Consider the following 18,996-nt stretch of genomic DNA (forward strand, 5'->3'; position numbering starts at 1 on the left):
GTTGATATTGCCCTATATAAAAGCTCATGTTTTTAAATTGTATTTTGTTTTTTGTCTTTTGATGAAAACGGTAAGATTTTATTTTTGGTCCAAGTAAGATTGATATTCGCCTTTAAAAGGTTAAGTTGTTTTGTTTTTTTTTCAGGTTGTTTTTTTTTTTTCAAATGCCTAGTGAGAGAGAAAAAACAAAACAATCATACATGTATCTGCAAACAGCAGAACGTTTTCATTTTACAATGAGATGGGAAGGGGAAGGGATAACATTATGACAAAAAGAGAGAGAGAGAGAGAGAGGAGAGAGAGGAGAGAGAGAGAGAGAAGAGAGAGAGAGAGAGAGAGAGAGAGAGAGGAGAGAGAGATGGGCGGGGGAATGGGGGGGGGGGGGGGGGGATAGTAAGGGGGAAGGGGAAAAGATGAAAGAAACAATGGGTTGCCTGATGATGTAGATCAAAGGAATGTTACAGCGGTGTTCACGGAGCGTACTTCGTGAAACTTTAACCTTTTACAGTGACAGTTTTTTTTCTGCAGATTGCTTATGCAGAATAAATCGTTTCCACCAAGAGAGCAGTAGTAAGAGTATATTTCCACTCGGGCTTCAATTAAACTATAAATCGCAAAGCTTGTCTTTTAATGATAACATTAAGACTAAGATCTGGAGTTTGGGGAGTGTAAGATGGAATCTCGCCAATAATGGTTAAAATTGTTTTGATTTTTAAAAATATAACACACACACACACACACACACACACACACACACACACACACACGAGCGCGCGCGGTCACGACAGCGAGGACCATCTATTGCATGTGTTGCAACGGTAAATCAGTTTACGTGTACGTAGATCCTGAGGCGAGATGCCCCGTTACCGTGTACGCACCCCCCCCCCCCCCCCCCCCAAAAAAAAAAAGAAAAAAAAAAGAAAGAGGACGTTGGACGTGCAGCGGAGGTTGGTAGGCCAAAGGCGAGGCTCTCTAGGTTTTATTTTTTCTTGGGGTTGGTTGAGGGAACATTGTTGAGTTGTTTCCCTTTGTAGGACCTTTGGGAGGCCTTCCGAAAGTTCCTACATCCTTTTTAAAAAGGGCTTTTTAAAAAAAAAGTTTCCCCCCTCCCAAACCCTCTACTAGAACATTATATACTGGGGATGTAGGAGCTTTCGGAAGGCCTCCCGTAATAAGCTGCTACATCCCAAGTCTTCTTCCGATTTGTATTTTCACCGTTGATCTTTTCTCGTGTGTTTATTCATTCAATTTGTCATCATATAGAAGCCTTTTAAAGTCTATAGTACAAACCTTTATAGATTAGTCAAAGTTTAAACTTTCCTAATACGACCATTGTTTTGATCATCCTCGGCCGCTATTGTATTTTGTGCAAGAGCAGTATCGAGTAGCGTATTTATAACAGTACTTGGGTGGCTAAGTAGAAAAAAAAAGAACAGTACTAAATGAATAAGGCCTTGTCCTTTTTCAATCTCAATTTTATTTCAGAGATACAGAATATCGAAGAAAGACAATTGCATCATCTGTGAACAAATACATAACAGTGAAACGTAACAATAACTGATATCGTAAGGCTTTTATAATTCTCTATGCCCCCCCAAGTCTTTGGATAGTACTTTCTTGACAAGTAGGGGACAAAGACTGATATTAAATTAGAAAAATGATGATCAGTTGCAATAATATGGTGCTTTCTTCGCAGATAGAGGACAGGGATATAGGTTAGACTCGTACTAAATGATTTTCGAGTTTTAAGTAACGTAAAATGAAAGTCATTTAATTCTTGAGCGCCTCTCGGGTAGCTGGTCTGTTTCCTTCAGACCAGGCTTGTTGTATGGCTGGAGGGACATCAAAGCGCGGGGCAAGCGAGCTGTCCTAGGAGGTGGAGTTCCTTCGGCATCACCGGCTGGAGCAATCGGTTTGTTAGGTTGTTTTGTTGGGACGATAATTTCGTCAGCAGGACCGTTGCTGGGTGGCTCTTCGAGCGGTGGAGCATCGGGCTGTACTGTCTCTGGAGTTGCTTTCTGGCCTGCTGAGTTGGAGACCATCTTGGGTGTTGCAGGCGTTGAATTGTGGTGGGTGTAGGCAGTGTGGCTAGAGGGGCCCTGGTAATCACTAGGTGATATAGGCGCAGGAATTTTCTGTTTCTTAGTGTTATTCTGCCCGATCCATCAACTCTGACGACATACTGGTCGAACTGACGGACTTCAATAACGATTCCTGTTTTGTCCCATTTCGTGGGAAATGGCCCTGTCTGATTTTGTATCCTGACGCAGTCTCCAACAGTAAGGGGGGGGGGGGGGGGGGGGGGGGGGTTAGAATGCGAGTATGGGCAGATAGTCTTTCTGCATCCTTCATGTGCCTGTTTCTTAAGGCATCTTCCCTGTTGGCCAAGGTCTCTTGCCAGGTTTTATGGGGGATATATTTTCCTGGGTGTATCGGAATAAAGTCCCTGATTGGCCTTCCAAATATGCACATCGCAGGGGATAGCCGAGTGTCCCTGTCTGGCGTGTTACGATACTGAAGGATGGCGCATTGGAAGGAGTCTGTGTCAAGGTTCCCGTCACGACCGGTGTTGTCCATGATCATTCGTTTGATGGTCTTGACGCCAATCTCTGCCCTGCTGTTGCTGTGGGGGAATGCCACTGAGGAGAGACGGTGTTGGACCCCCCAGTTGCGCAGGAACGTTGTTGTGGCTGTAGAGGTGAATTCTGGGCCACCGTCAGATGAGAGTTCATCACTGATGCCGTAAGTAGTGAAAGTGCGTCTTAGGCTGGTAATGAGGCCTGTGGATCCACCATGTGCTCTTTCCACGATGGGCCAATTGCTATATCTGTCGACAATTACTAAGTAGTTATGTCCTGCATATTGGAAAAAGTCTGCACAGATACACTGGAAGGGGTATTGGGGTTGCATTGGCGGGGTAGGGGGAGCACTTGGTTGAGTTGGGGCTATGTGGTTGCAAGATTGGCACTTCGTTCGCATTTCACTTATTGCAGCGGTCATCCCAGGCCAGAAAAATGAGGCGTCAGCGCGGGAGAACATTTGGGACACACCTTGATGAGCTGAGTGGAGGGCTCGAAGGGCTTTGTCGCGCAGACTAGGAGGAATAATTATGCGGTCATTGTACAAAGCCACACCGTCGAAACTTGTAAGTTTGTCTCTGAATTGAAAGTAAGGTCTAAGTTCTGTAAGCAAATTGTCTTTTGCATCAGGGAACCCATTTTCTATCAGGTCAATTATTTCAATCATTGAGTGGTCACTGCTGGTGGCAACACGAACATCGTTCCAAGTTATTGAGCTGATACCTCCAATGGGTATTTCTTCATCTGCGTGTAAATTGGGGTTTGTAGGTTGTGCTCTGATGGCCATGAGGAAGTCATGAGGCAGAGTAGGGAGGCTGAGGTCAGTGGAGATGGGGGTTGCATCGTCGGGTAGATGGAGGTGTTCGGCTTCGCCCACTGGTTTGCGTGAGATGGTGTCTGCAGCAACATGATGGACACCAGGGATATGAGTAATCTGGAACCGATATTTCAGTGTCTTTTCTTTTAAGTTCCTGAGTCGTGGGTTTGGGATGGCATCCAAGTTCCTGTCACTGAACACCTTAAGGAGGGGTTTGTGATCAACTGCGATAATCAGGTTGGGACAGCCTAGCACGAAATGACGAGTTTTGTTGAGGGCATCTACCACAGCCAGGGCCTCTCCTTCAATCGGGGCGTATCTTGCCTCTGCTGGTGATGTAAAGCGGCTGCCCACTAATGTCACTTTCCACCCTGTTCGGCAGCAGAATGGTTTGTTTGATGCGCATGTGCAATGCTTTTGTAGTAGCCAGAATCCAATGCCATCTTTGCTGAAATCAGTGGCCAGACATGTCGGTTTGTTTTTGTCAAATATTTCCACGCCTCTCTGAATTTCTTGGACGATGGTGGACTTAGTTTCTTCAAACAGCTTGTCTAGATCTTCAGTCCACATGAATGGTGTCTTGGGTTGAAGCAGTGTGCGGAATGGTTGCATTCTTTCTGCTGACGCAAAGGCATATGCGACCTGGTTTACAAGGCCAAACCAGCTTCTCATGTCGGTGATTGTGCGGGGTTTGGGAAATTTCTGAATTGCTTCTAAGACTTGTGGGCATGGACGAACAGTTGTTGGCGTAATTTCAAACCCTGCAAACTGGACTGTTTCTTTTGCAAAGGAGAACTTTGATGGGTTAAGAATGACCCCATTCCTGCCACATGTATCAAGGAACTTGGCTGTTTGGAAGAAACTGTCTTCTATGGATTGGGACCACATGATAGTGTCATCAATTACTTTTGTCTTGTTGCCGATGTCACGTATAATCTCGTCAAATCGTCTTGTGTAGGCATCGCCAGATGAAATGTACCCTTGAGGGCACACGCGATATCTGTATCGGCCCCAAGGGGTTATGAAGGTAGTCAGGTGTCTGTCCTCGGGGTCTAGTGCTATACTGTGATAGCCATTCCAGGCATCGAAAGTACTCTTTCTCGTGTTGTGTGGAACCATGCGGGCCTGGTGGAATGGCGACTGAGTGTGGTGCGTCTCTCTATTGGCATAGCGATTAAGGGCTTGGAAGTCCACGGTTCGGCGAGGTTTTCCCGATTTCTTAGCGCAGACAACCATCCGATGACACCATGACACTGGGGTCCCGATTGGAACTGGTTCCAGTACGCCAAGTTGATTGTCCTGATCAAGGCCAGCCTTAACCTGTTCCTGCCAGTAGATGGGTACTGGGATAGGGGTGTGGTGTGCAACAGGCGTGGCCTCATCGTCGATAAGGAGTCTCATTGGGGGTCCAGACATCATTGGTAGCCCTTGGTGCTCGCAGACATTAAAAGTGCTACTTTTGTAGTAGTCTAAGAGCCATTGTTCAAGCTTTTCTCTGTTTTCTTCTATGCCTGGGAAGGGCAGGATTGTTGGGAGGGGTGGTGGTTTCTGGCGAGGGGGACAATCGCAAGGGTCTTTGTCAGCAGTATTATTAGATTCACTATGTAGGACAGATTGGATGGTCTTCATAGAGTCTGTTATTATGGCTGATTCTATTGAAGGGAATGAGTGGTGTATGATACCAAGGTCTTTGCAGGCTTCCATGGATAAGAAAAAATTGTCAGTTGCTTGCGAGATGTAAACAATTTGACGCGTTGTTTTCCGTTGCATGGAATGTGTGAAGCCTGTTATTCGAAGGGCTAGGGCACCCACGATCTCGATGGGGTTTTGATTTGCAGCTCTCATCTTCATTGAAGTAGGAGTGAGGTGGGCAGTGGTTAAGCCTAGCTGTGTAAGGAGTGAGGTTCCAGCAAGACATGATTGGCAGCCGGTGTCTGCAATGGCCAGGGCTTTTGCCGTATTGGTTGGGTTGCACAGGGTGGAATCGATTCCAAGGTCGTTAGCATCTGACGGGAGGGCTTGGATCTCAATTTGGACTGTCGGCTGTTGTGCAGATGGGCGCTTTTCCCATGACTCGCGTGCAGAATTGTACACATGGTGGTCAAGACGATCAATCGAGCATAGTGCTTCAATCACAGCTGTTGCAGAGTTGCCTTGCCTTTTCTGTTTTGGTTTTCGGCAGACATTTTCAAAGTGGTGCGGAATGTCGCAATTGGTGCATATATGACCGTATGCAGGGCAATGGTTGACTCTGTCTTGTTTCTTAGTGCCATGTCCATCTCTACCACAATAGCCGCATTTCCTTTCAGGGGGTCGGTTTTGCCAGTGAGACGTTTTCTTTCCATTTGTCTATACGTGCTACTTGCTGCGTTGACTGATGTAGGGGTGAGCGTTAGAGGAAGGGGGTTAATCCTGCCAGCCGAGCGCTTCCCGCTTTCCTTAGCCTCGATAAAACGGATGGTGTTGTCGAGTGACATGTCTTGGTCAGCCTGTCCCAGCACATCGAGGCGAATGTCGTCGTCTGCTAAGCCGATTATCAAAGTGTCCCGAATCATCTGATCACTGTATGAGACATTGACTCCACATGTGCACTTCAAATCGTACTGACAGACACTAGCTTGACCTTTGATGCGTGCGGCAAAGGTCCGGGCTGGTTCATCTCTGTCTTGTCGCATCTGCTGGAGTTGTAACCTAGCCACCATGACGTTTTCTTGGCGGATTGCGAGTTTTTTAATATTATCGAGGAGAGTATTTTCATCACATGACGTGAGGTTAGTGAAACTCCTTGATAAGTCTCTGCGGAGGGCCTCGTCGCAGCATTCAAGGAGTTGAAAAATGATGTCCTGGCCGCTAAGTCGCGTGGCGAGCTTATATTCCGACCACCTCTGCTTGAAGTATGTCCATTCCTCGCTTGTTCCTGACACAGAGATGATCGGTCGCTTGACTTTTTCAGCTTTAACCCCTGTGGCCGTGGGCGCTGTTGCAGGGGATGTAGTCGGATGAGCAGTCCTCTCGTGGATGTCGAGGAGTCTGAGCAGGACGTCTGAAGGGATGTTTGATGTCCATGATTCTAGACAGCCTGGGGCAGGACATCTTATTGCGGTGATCTCCGCGAGATCTCTAGCGTCCGTCATACTTTTAGTATCTTCGATATAAATGAATAAGGCCTTGTCCTTTTTCAATCTCAATTTTATTTCAGAGATACAGAATATCGAAGAAAGACAATTGCATCATCTGTGAACAAATACATAACAGTGAAACGTAACGATAACTGATATCGTAAGGCTTTTATAATTCTCTAAGTACATAAACGTTTACTTAACGTTTCGTTTAAAACAAAAGCATGAACGTTTCGGTCCTAAATCAGGAAAAAAATGTATAGAAAAACAAATATTTTATTTTTTCAGATTTAATAAAAAAAATAACTAAATAAAAAATGAAGATTGTAACTAAAAAATGAAGGTTTCAGTCCCGAACCCCTCTTTCAGCACGAAAAAAAAAAGTTTGGGAAGGAGAGAAAAAATTGTTAATATTGTAGTACGGGTTTGCGATTGTTTTTTACAATTGGGGGTTTGGGAGGGGGGAAACTTTTTTTCTATAATAGATGGGGATTTGGGAGGAGGGAAACTATTTTTGTATAATAGTTTTAAATTATTAAAGTTGGGGGTTTGAGAGGGGGTAAACTTTTTTTATGAAGGTTTCGGTCCCGATTTCTATAATAGTTGGGGGTTTGGGAGGGGGGAAACTTTTATTTATATTATTATATAAAAGTTGGGGGTTTGGGAGGGGGGAACTTTTTTTTTTTAAGTTGGGGGTTTGGGAGGGGGGAAACCTTTTTTACATAAAAGTTGGGGGTTTGGGAGGAGAAAAACTTTTTTAAATAATAGTTTTAGATGGATTTGGGAGGGTGGAAACATTTTCTATAATAGTTGGGGTTTTGGGAGGGGGGAAACTTTTTTTTTTTAATTTTTGGAGGGGGGTTGGGGATTTGGGAAGGGGAAATTTTTTTTATATGTGTTAAATGGGTTTGAGCGGAGGGGGGGGGGGGGAACTTTTTTCTATAATAGTTGGGGGCTTGGGAGGGGGGGGGGGACCTTTTTTTTTAAATTTTGAAGGGGGGAAAACATGAGTGTAGCCAGCTTCCACAGACTCAGGGGTACAATGCTAGCTCCTTTCTCTAGGCGAGGCCGTTTAGCTGAGGATTCCTCACGGCTCGTTGACGGTCCAGATGGTCCAGACATGATGAGTGTTGAGGAGTTGAGAAAGTTGATCGAAAATAATAGACAAGTTTTAAATTTTTCGTGGCAACCATTAGGATTTATAGGAAGTAAGACACAGGAAATAAAAACAAGGAAATTGGTGGCATTCGATACCATCTATGATGTCATTTAACTTATTTCAACTAAGACACCATCCCCAACTATTTAAAAAACTGGAATTTTTCCAATATTCTTAAAATATTTATTCCCCTTTGGGAGTAATTAAAGGGAAATCAATCCAAATATGTCTACATCATTTGAAAATTATCATTATTTCTAAGATACGATAATTACGACGCAAAGAATTCTTTTTTTTTTCCGTATTTCAATATATTTCTTCTATGACAAAAAATTATTTCAACGCATCTACAATGCTTTTCAACTATATCCAGACCATTCATGCCAGTGTAATGGAGATTTTAAAACTTTTAAGAATAATTTACGCAAAAAAGTTGCTTCTATATACAACTGAAGACCGTTCACTTACAAGTTTACTTTCAATCATCATTGTTCATATATGTATATGTATGTATATATTATGTTACTGGTCGTATTATGCCTTCTCTTGCAGCTACTAATGTCGATGCTTCTCTTTTAGATTACACTAATAGCAGGGGGAATTAAGGTATAATTGTGCAAATAGTTGATGAAAGCATGAAAATTGGCACACAGGTACCTTATACCACCAAGAACACAATCTGATAGAGAAGCATTCTGACATTTTACAAAAGTTGGTTTTAAAGCATTTTATATTTTACTATATAAACATTAGTAAATTCAGGGGGAGTAATCGAGGAAATTCTATTCGCCCTCTTAGTGATTAGTACTGAATATATTAATTATGTTGCGAAATTACCATATTTTCTCTCGTACTTTTTGTTGTATATCAACCATAGACATATTCCCTATCTTATAGCTTTCATTTTGAAAGCTTTAGGGCTGTTGGTTTTCAACGGGGCATATGTTAACAGCGTCAAACAGGGCGAAATTAAATATTATTTGAAAATGAATAAAATCATGAAAATTATATTACACAGTACAAAATCCACGACCAACTCCATATTCATGTGGCTTTACAATGAAAAAAAAACACTGTGAGCTTTTATATAGCGCATTATCCACCAAACTGTTCAAAGCACTTTACAATGATTCCCGGACGGGGTAAGCTTCCAAGCTAATGCTAACTACCTTGAGACCTGATATTGACTGTTTAAAGTCAAGAGTTAAGCCTGACCAAAGTTGCTTGGCTTTTATTTGTTTGGCTTTTCCTTATAGTCCTTTATAATCAAATTACATTTTCAACCTACCTAATTGTTTATGATATGACATCCTCTACATCGACATAAGTCTGTGCATGGTAATGGCAAGCGGGCTCGCAATCATTTGCATCGGGACGTGCATCCTTTCTTGCAGCCACATTTGACAAGTTGTTGGCACACTTTGGATACTTCCGGCTGTGATGACCAGTATGGTAAGAGCTTTCCTCCGTCCATTTTCCAGCCCCATTCCAGAGGTGATGGTAGTACAGGATCTTTTTCTGTTGCAGAGCTCAAAACATAGCCAGCTTGATATGCCGCCCGTTTAATGTGTTGCTGTAATGCACTTCTTGTGGGGAGGAAGTCTCTCTATTGCACGACCTTTTTGGCAAAATTAATATTTTCTTGCTGCATTAACACCTGTGCAATCTAATGCTTTGTCGTACACAGTGACAGTAAAGGCCTCGAGCTGGGTGACGTGATGATCCGTAATGACGTTTGGTTTTCTTTGTTTGTTTGTTCTTCCAACAACGGAAGCATTGTATTGATGAATTTCGGCATATTATGAGACAAAGAGCGTTCAGAATGAAATCCAGCCCATGTTTTTACATCCTGTTCCAAGTAATTTGATGAAACATGTTGTAGCCAGTCCGTTTCTTCTGTCATATAAGGGTCATTTGTCATGTTTGAAATAATGTTCGATGGAGCAGTGTTTATTGCAGGTATATTTGGTTTAACTCCAAATGCAATTTCTTGGGCGACCTTTAGAAAATCCGACAAAATATTGCTGTCAGTGTGAATGACGTCAGAAGTATTCATATTCAACTTTTCTCGATCAACACCGGACTCATCATTTGTAGGTTGCTGAAACATGGGGATACTTGATCCGTGGACAGAGTTTTTGTGAGTTGTTGAGCTTGGGTTATAATCAATGTTATCAACAGCAGCAACAGTAAAAAGTTCTTTCTTCAGATTGATTGGGCAAAGAATTCCTTCCTCTTCGAATCTATTTTCAGCTGCTGATGCGATATCCGATGACAATGACAACATACGTTTATGAGGAACACAACCCTAGAGAAAATAATGTGTCAATTGTCTTCTTTGATCTTGTATGTGTGTAAAGACTTACATACAACGGTAATGGCGTCTCTTTGATCTGCGATTGTCTTTTTTTGAAAAGTCGGCCCGGTTTTATTTTTATTTTTGGTATTTGACACAATAAGTTGTGATATAGATAGGCTTTCTTGATGCCTCGAATCGGACTTTTCTGAAGGAGACGATCCAACCAAAATCATTTTGATTAATGTCAACAGGGAGTTAGGCACTGCGCCTTCTTGACTTCCAATCCCGATATCCCATTGTGTTGGTGTTTGCGGACATTTGCGAATGATGTCTTGTCGGATAGTTTTTGCTGCACGCCACAAAGACATTGCATTATCATCTGCTTGTTCCTTTTGATTCTTTACTAATAACGCAGCAACTTTGCTATCGTGTGCTACATATGTATTTCGTCCAGAAGAATAGAATTATATGCTTGGAAAGACTCTCATAAGCCGCTCTTTGAACAGGATGAGGTGTGCATAGTTATTTCCACAGCCTCTATTGGTGCACTCACTTTTAAACTTCTTAATAAGTTTTGACATAACTGGTGGGTTGCATTATGGTTCTCCTCTACATAAGACACGACTGCTGCGAAAGCGAAACTTTCATCAGGACCTGAATGTTTTCCCTTCATATGATTAGTCTTCGATTTTCTACCCTTATTCGCGTATTTGATGTGGCAGAGTTTATATTAGTGTGCCTCTTTCGCTACTAAATCACCACCATCGATGTAGCTGATCATTGTAATATCTTTTATCAAAGTTGCTGTAGTAAGTATCTTATCTTCCATTTCCAAGAGAGAGAGAAAGAAAGAAAGACAGAAAGAGAGAGAGAGAGAGAGAGAGAGAGAGAGAGAGAGAGAGAGAGAGAGAGAGGAGAGAGAGAGAGAGAGGAGGGGGGGAGAGAGAGAGAAGAGGAGAAAGAGAGAGAAAGAGAGAGGAGAGAGAGAGAGAGAGAGAGAGAGAGAGAGAGAGAGAGAGAGAGAGAGAGAGAGAGAGAGAGAGAGAGAGAGAGAGAACATCCCCACCATTACATTTCAATCAATGAAATAATTATATGTAACTGTGTATAGTAATATGATTATATCAATACCAATCCATGCTAACAAAGAGTTATAAAATGAGTCAACACCGGTTTACGCTTTATACCGCCAGCCCGAGGCGACCAAAAGAGATACTATTTTTAGAAGGCCCTGCGCCAGCCCCAATATTGGCCCATTCTAAAAATAACTTTTTGGAAACTGTCAGCCGATTCCGCACCCCTCCGCCCTCCACCCGGCTTCTACCTTCGCGCCGCTTCGTGTTTGTCACAATGATATGTCGCATTCACACATCGGACGCCATGATAAATATTGTTGCCGATTTAAAAATATCAACTTTTATTTACTTAATTTCTTGGCTCACAGACATCGCTGGAAGTGCTTCTCTATCACATTTTGTAGCCCTTGACGTGCTTTACAATCCCTGGAAGTTTCACGCTTTCATCATTCGTTTGCACAATTGAGCTATTTTTTGCCCTTAATTCCCTCTGCTATAATACACATTCTCTTACAGATCTGAAGCTTGAATTGCGGCGTGACACAAGAAAATGAAAGAAAAGCAGAGATGAGAGGAGTGAAAAACAGAAAACAGACAAAAACAATAATTCCAATTTTTTCCAGAACTTTCTTCCTTTCTTTCATTTCCCTCACAAAAACCTAGCCCCAACTTTTTTAATATACCCCATCAAAATAATCCCTCTTTATATACTGGGGCGGGATGTAGTTGCTTACGGAAGGCCTCCCCCTCAAATATTCCCACAACTAACCCTATTAAAAAAAAACCTAGTACCTTTAACCAACCCTAATAGGAACAACAAACACCCTAGCACCTTTACTGACTGACTAGATCTATCTAACCCTAATAGAAAATAAAAATCCTCCGACCTCGAGCTAACCCAATAGGAAAAGAAATCTAGGAATAGTCTAATTTCAATTCTTCACAAAACAAAATGGCGACGGAAAACCAAAGCAATGGCCGTATAAGGAAAGTTCAAATATTCACTAATCTATCGAGGTTTGTTCTAGAGTTTTTAAAATGCTACTATATTATTGAAAAATTGAATAAATATACGCATGGCAAAAGATCCACGGTGAAAATACAAATTGAAAGAAATGGTAGGACGAGGAGCTTTCGGAATGCCTCCCGTGGATGCAATAGGTAGGTGTAAAAACGATAGATATTATGCCATCTTGGTTAGGTAGTTGTGATATAGACAATTAGATAGAAAGTAGAAAGATAGATCGTATTTGTTTTGAATAGTATTATAATACAACTGGGTGTATGTAAATTGCAGATCTGGTAACCGAACGCAATTATGGGCTTGATTTAACATTGTTGTAAAGGACGTATGGAAATTATTGTTGTTTTTTTTTTTTTACTGTCAATTTGTTTCAATTAAACGACTGCATCCTTTACAAACGTTTATATTTAGATGGTGCATTTTGAGATTCCACTTTGTTGTCTCTGTCATAAGGGAAAAATCTAGTTTAATTCACAGCATCATAGACGTAATTTTTTACAAAGATAACAGTCAATCTAATCAAGATTTCTTGTTCTGTTGATCAGATATCCTTTGTGGCGTCATAGTCACACATTTCTCCATTGAACACAAGGTAGTCTAAAGTTCGACTACGAGAAGAAGAGCAATTTTCTGGTGTAATGTGTGACATTGAAATATGACAATCTTGGCGCTTTTCTTTAAGGCAGTGTCTACGTACACGGTAGCCTTGCACCTAGCCCCAGAATCTACGTACACGGTAGCCTTGCACCTAGCCCCAGAATCTACGTACACGGTAGCCTTGCACCTAGCCCCAGAATCTACGTACACGGTTCCCGGGCTGGGCTGCCAAATGCGTGACTAAATTGGTCAAAGAGAGAATCTATACTTTGGCATTAGACACCTATAGAAGAGTAAAGGAAGGTGCCCCATATGTAAACAATAACATTTGACGTCAAACGTGACCCAGATTTTTTTTATAAATGACCCGAACTATGCTGCAGTTGACCTTTAGTAATGTCATGCGCATCCAACCAACTTTTTGTTTACATGTTGCTAAGGCAGCAAACTGAAGCTGGTCGTGAATAAATTCCAGCTGTTTACTCCGAGCCTGAGATAGCTAGGGAGGCCACGATCATATTATTTATAGCCCAAATGCTCCTTTTATTTTGTAGGAAAACCATAATCATGGTTCCCCCTCTTCCCGTAAACAAAACCATATCTATGTTCAGGGAAACTAAGATTGTTGCTTGTTTTTGGTTAAGGTGGACCGTACTTTTTTTTTTTTTTTTACAGCGTATCAAATGATCAAAGTCAAAGCATACGGTCAATGCAATGAAGAGAGTAAATTCGAATCTATCTCCTATCTCTTCGCTCAGATGACCATTTTGAACAGAAGACTACTACTACGTACTTCTACTATAACTGCACTACCACTACTGTATTATAACCACTGATACCACAAAACTAGACTGAACTAACGGACCGTATGGCTCAGCGGTACGGTTTTCGTCTTGTCACAAAAGTCGAGCAATGCCAATGCTAAGTGTGATCAGTAATAGGATGGATGACTAATCGTGAAAAATTGTGGTCCCCGCGTTGTTTCCCTGGCTAAGGCACTTTACCGCTTACCCCACTCGATTGAATGAGTATCTGGCTACAGAAATGACGGGTAGTGACAGGTTTAGTACACAAGGGTCGCTTAACAGGCTGTATGACAAAGAAATATGGTTCCATACGGCTTGTTGAAGTGGGGGGGGGGGGGGGGATAAATATGAAACATTGTGAAGCGCATTGCTCACGGCTATCTGAATCTGTTGAAATGCGCTGTATAAATATTCATATTTATGTACTTGGTCCAACTGTTACTATTTCTACTACTAGACCTCTACTACTAATATAATTATTAATAACAATAATAATAATAATAATAATAATAATAATAATAATAATAATAATAATAATAATAATAATAATAATAATAATAGTTATTATTATTGTTGTTGTCAATATCATCGTTTAATGGTAAAAGTGTTAAAGATACTTGCAAAATGTTGGTGTTGTGTGTGTTGTAGCAATCGGCCTCCAGCGACGCAACTCTGTCTACAAGAGACGCACAAGACCGTGGCACTAAACATCCCTGGCATGCATTTAGTCATACAACATGAAAGCAACATTCACGGTAGCGTTAACTACATCAAAGTCAAAGACAAATCAATAGTGACATACAACCAGGACATGACAGTAAGTGAGGTGGAAATTCTCAGAATTGAAGGCAGACACTTCAATGTGATATCTGTCAACAAACCTCCACCAACGCCATTCAAGTGGCCAGTTACATCCACCACTAGTGAGAAACCAATGATTGTGATAGGTGACTTTAACAGCCACAGCACCAAATGGGGATACAATGAGAACAACGAAGATGTAGATACTGTTGAGGAATGGGCTGACCAATATAATCTGACACTCTTCTATGACGCATGAATCATCCTTTTCAAGCGCTCGCTGGAGAACAGGTTACAACCCAGACCCTGCATTTGTGTCTTCCAGCCATGTCAAAAACTGTCGGCAACCCCATACCAAAATCACAATCCGGACCAATCGCCATTGAGGTAGGATCAGTCATCTCTACGAGAACAAACAAATTACATGAACTGTGTTCGTGGACCTGGCAGCTGCCTATGACACAGTAAATCACAGGAAACTGCTCCTAAAGGTTGCAAGGGTAACTCGTAACACAAAAATAGTTGCAATAATAAAATCCCTTATGTCAAACCATCACTTTTTTGTGGAAATGGATGGGAAGAAAAGCAGATCACAAAAGAACGGACTCCCTCAAGGATCGGTAATTGCACCTATCCTTTTCAACGTTTATACCAATGACCAACCTCAGTTCGAGAACATCCAGGGGTTTCTATATGCTGATGATCTGTGTCTCGCGTCCCAGGCCTCTGATTTCAAGACCATTGAGGAGAGACTAACGGATGTCCTGGAGCCACTCTCTGAGCCCACATTTAAAGAACTCACAAAATGCTAACCCAGGAAAAACTCAAGAGTGTGCTTTCCATATAAAGAGCCGCCAAGTCTAAAGAAAACAGGAAACTGAACATCTCCTGGAATGGGGACATATTGGAGAACAACACATTCCCCGTGTACCTCGGTGTTACCGTAAACCGCACAATGTCCTTTTCTCAGAACGCAAAGAAAACAAAAGCAAAGGTGGCCAAAAGAAACAACTTCCTAAGAAAAGAGAAGAAAAACTTACACGGGGAGCAGATCAGAAAACAGTCAGGACAACCATACTAGCCCTCTGCTATTCAACAGCCGAAAAGGTCTCACCAGTCTGAGTAAGATCCTGCCATGTCAAAATAACACCTGCCGGATCATTAGAGTAACTTGAAACCGACTGCAGTTCCAGTCCTCCATCGGCTGGCTGGCATTGCACCTCCCCACATTCGAAGAGCCACTGCTTCCAAAGCCCAGAAATATAAACAGAAAATGGACCCAAGGCACCCCCAACATGACCACAGCCCAATAAAAAGTAGACTGAAGTCGAGAAAGAGCTTCATGACGGAAGAAAGCATCAACCCTGACCATGCAGCTGTATACAGGATTTCCACACAGAGTGGGACAATCATGCAAATGAAGCTGTTGGAGATCCGAGAGAAGAACTGTCCTACGGAACCGAGCTCCCCAGGAATGAATTGGTAACACTGAACACAGCACGGGCAAAACTTGTGAGAACAACTGGTGGCATGAAAAAGTGGGGGCTGGCTGAGACTAGCTTGTGTACATGTGAATGCCCAGAGCAGACATCCTTAGAGAATGCCAGGATGGGCTCAGCTGCACTGACCATGACCTAAGAGTCTGCTCCCCAATGCTGTGGAGTGAGTTTGGTGTTGGTGCGACAAGCTATGATGATGATGACTTGCAAAATTAATAAGTCTTACACCTGGCAACATATAAAAAAAAAGTAAGATGACAAAGATTAAGATTAGAATGTTAGGATGATGATCTTTTTAATATCAAAATACTTTTGTAACCCGGCATTGCTAACTTTCATGTGTAACCCAGAATGAAAAGTTATTACAAAAGACGAATGCAAGATATTTAGATAAATTGCTAGTCTATCATTGTGGTAGACGTAAATGTATTAAACTTACATATCCAATAACCTGTAGGTTAACAGAGAAGGAAGGGCGCACAAGTTCATTGTAATTTGAAATTGAGGAGTTGGAGTTGGAACAAAGTTGATTTGCATTGAGTCAGAATTCAATCAAGTCTTAGATTGAAGAAAAAAGCCCAAAGAATCTTTCTTTAAAACAAGAAACAAAAAAAAAAACCCCAAAAAACCTACAGCGTGCACCAGAATGAATAAAACAGGACAGTCTTTAAACTGCATCAATGGAAATCACATCTTGCATACAAGACCTCTAGTGCTATTGTGAGGACTGGTTCTCAGTCTCACCCGTCCTGCCGTATCTGAGGGCCATAACACAACTTGTGAAATCGAAATAAATTAAAAGCAGATTATAAATTTATATCACTTTTATTGTCATTTCATTCATATTCATGTTATTCAAACTGAAAATCATTTTTAAAAATATAGATAAGATGTTTCTCCATTATAAAGGTATGCTTGTATTCTCATCCTGTGAAAGAGAAAGAAAAAAAATAAAGAAAATTGATAATTATTACTGAAACTGTGTAGTTCCATTTTTTTAAATCTGTGATTTAAGAGCCTTAGCAAAAGCTTTGATTAAGAAAGGTTCTGATATGCAACATCACATGGTCCCATCTATCAAATTCTACTACCATTACAAATCAGCTACATAAATAGATTCATCAGTACTCTTATCTTGTTGATAAATTAAATTATAAATATAGAAAAGGATATAATAAACTTTTAAAAATAATTAGAAAGTTAAATGGTAGACAAGATAAAGAGATATTTGCCTATTTCTTTTTAAATTTCTTATTCATAACCAAGGAAGCAGGTTTCTTTTGCTATATTCTTCTTGACTTCCCTATGTAAATGTTTCTTTCGAGTGTATAACAAGCTCACAGGGCATTTGTATAAAGAAACAGGAGCCAATACCATTAAAATGGAGATACCACTGCCAAAAATTACAACGGGATAGAAATGCATTGGTTTTAACGTGTATTAGACGCTGTCATTAGAAAAAAGTTTTTTAAAATCTTTACAAACTACAGTAAGCTGCTTTTAAAATTAAGAAACGCTCGAAAGCAAAATATGGTCCTGTTCTCTCAATCACCGCTCTCTAGTCTCTAGATTATACTTGGTAGGTCAATAAAGCTGAGAGGTTTTATGAAGAATATAGAATAAAAACATTAATTCCATTAAAAAAACATAGAAGGGTCCATAATGATATATGAGGAACTCTATAAGATACAGTAACAAATGAAAGCCATTTTGATAATCTTGAAGGATATGACTCAATGATGATGATGATGATAATAATAATAATAATGATACTTCTTCCTGAATATAAATTGTTTAATTCCCATGGTATAGGCAGGCCAATGCTTCCAGAACAATTAAAGGAATGCAGAGACTCATTCTTGTTGTAATGTTATTTAGATCTGAAAAAAAAAGATAAGCATGGCATCCTAAACCATTTTCCCATGGTCCATAAAAAGCAATATCATCTCACACAAAATCATAAAGTAAAATTCATATGGACCAACCAATGAATAAAAGTTATAATTATCTTATTTTATCAATTATTATCATTGGATTTATTTAACTTTATATTTATTATTATTAATTAAATGCCAATTTGAAATTAAGATAGCAATGTTTGAATGAATAACTGGATCTAACTCTACAAGTAAAATGTAAATGTGCAACTTATTCAGAGTTCATCAAGCACTTGTTACAGTCTGTTGCTTCATGTTACAGGAAAAACTCCAGTTCCATGAGCCTTATGACTCTAAAGGACCAATTATTTCAAAGTAAGATGAAATACCATTTATTGTTTAAAGAAAGTTATCAAGCACTATTTAAGGTCTGTTGCTTCATGTTACAGAAACAGGAATAACTCCAGTTCCATGAGCCTTATTACTCTAAAGAACCACTTATTTCAATGTAAGAAGAAATACCATTCAATGTTGAATATATAGACATGACCTATTTCTTAATGGTTTGCTTATATTCAATAAAAACATTAGAAAACATAATGGACCTGGAACTCAGATACCACTAGGTTGTTAAAACTAAAACCGTTGTGTCAGGTCTAATTTTATCAGAGATTTATGATCATGAAGGCAAGATTACATAACCAATGTCGATTAGCTTTTAAAAAATGGGCTTTTATTTACCTTCTGGTGAACTCATTTGATCAGTATTTCCTGTATTTAACTTTTTGATCACATAAGAAAAGTCTAATAAACATTGAATATTTTTTAATGCCTCTAGATTTCACTTTAAAGTCAAATAAAATATCTGATCACAAATAAAATTTTTGATAATTCGATCAATAGAGAGAGCTTTTCAAAATTGTTGGCTTATCATTCCTCAGGCAAAATTTAGATAAGACATCATGTCACATATCATGGTGTTTCCTATGAATTACAAAATCCTAAAAAGCTTCTTCTTCATAAAAAAACGTATGAAATAAAATTAGGTAATCTAAAGTAATCAGAGAGGTTTAGTTTTCATTTCAATCCAAGGTAAATCCGTAAAGAGTTGTGGGACCAGGCCCCACTTGATCATTACCCCCAAAATAGATTGAACTAACAGGGATGTGTATAGATAGTATGCAGATGACGTCACTCAGGCCTTTGTTATTGTTTTTGCCATCCGCGTTTGTGAGTTGTTCTCACTAAACTGTATTAACCAGACTATAAAAGTTCATGGTTACACAGAGTTTGTGTGTTGGTCCGTTATACTTCCGGATGGCAATGTTGTGAACTCCTTGGCC

At 40.5% G+C, this 18,996-nt stretch overlaps 1 protein-coding gene across 2 annotated transcripts in view; it reads left to right on the forward strand.

The window, feature by feature from the left end:
* The window catches only part of LOC144973073 (FMRFamide receptor-like), a 52,191-nt gene that overhangs the window by 1,303 nt on the left and 31,892 nt on the right, over positions 1–18,996 (forward strand). The window lies entirely within an intron of this gene.

This window comes from Berghia stephanieae, chromosome 5, assembly GCF_034508935.2.
Source record: "Berghia stephanieae isolate SIO BIC M18660-M18661 chromosome 5, UCSD_Bste_1.3, whole genome shotgun sequence".
Classification (NCBI taxonomy): domain Eukaryota; kingdom Metazoa; phylum Mollusca; class Gastropoda; order Nudibranchia; family Aeolidiidae; genus Berghia; species Berghia stephanieae.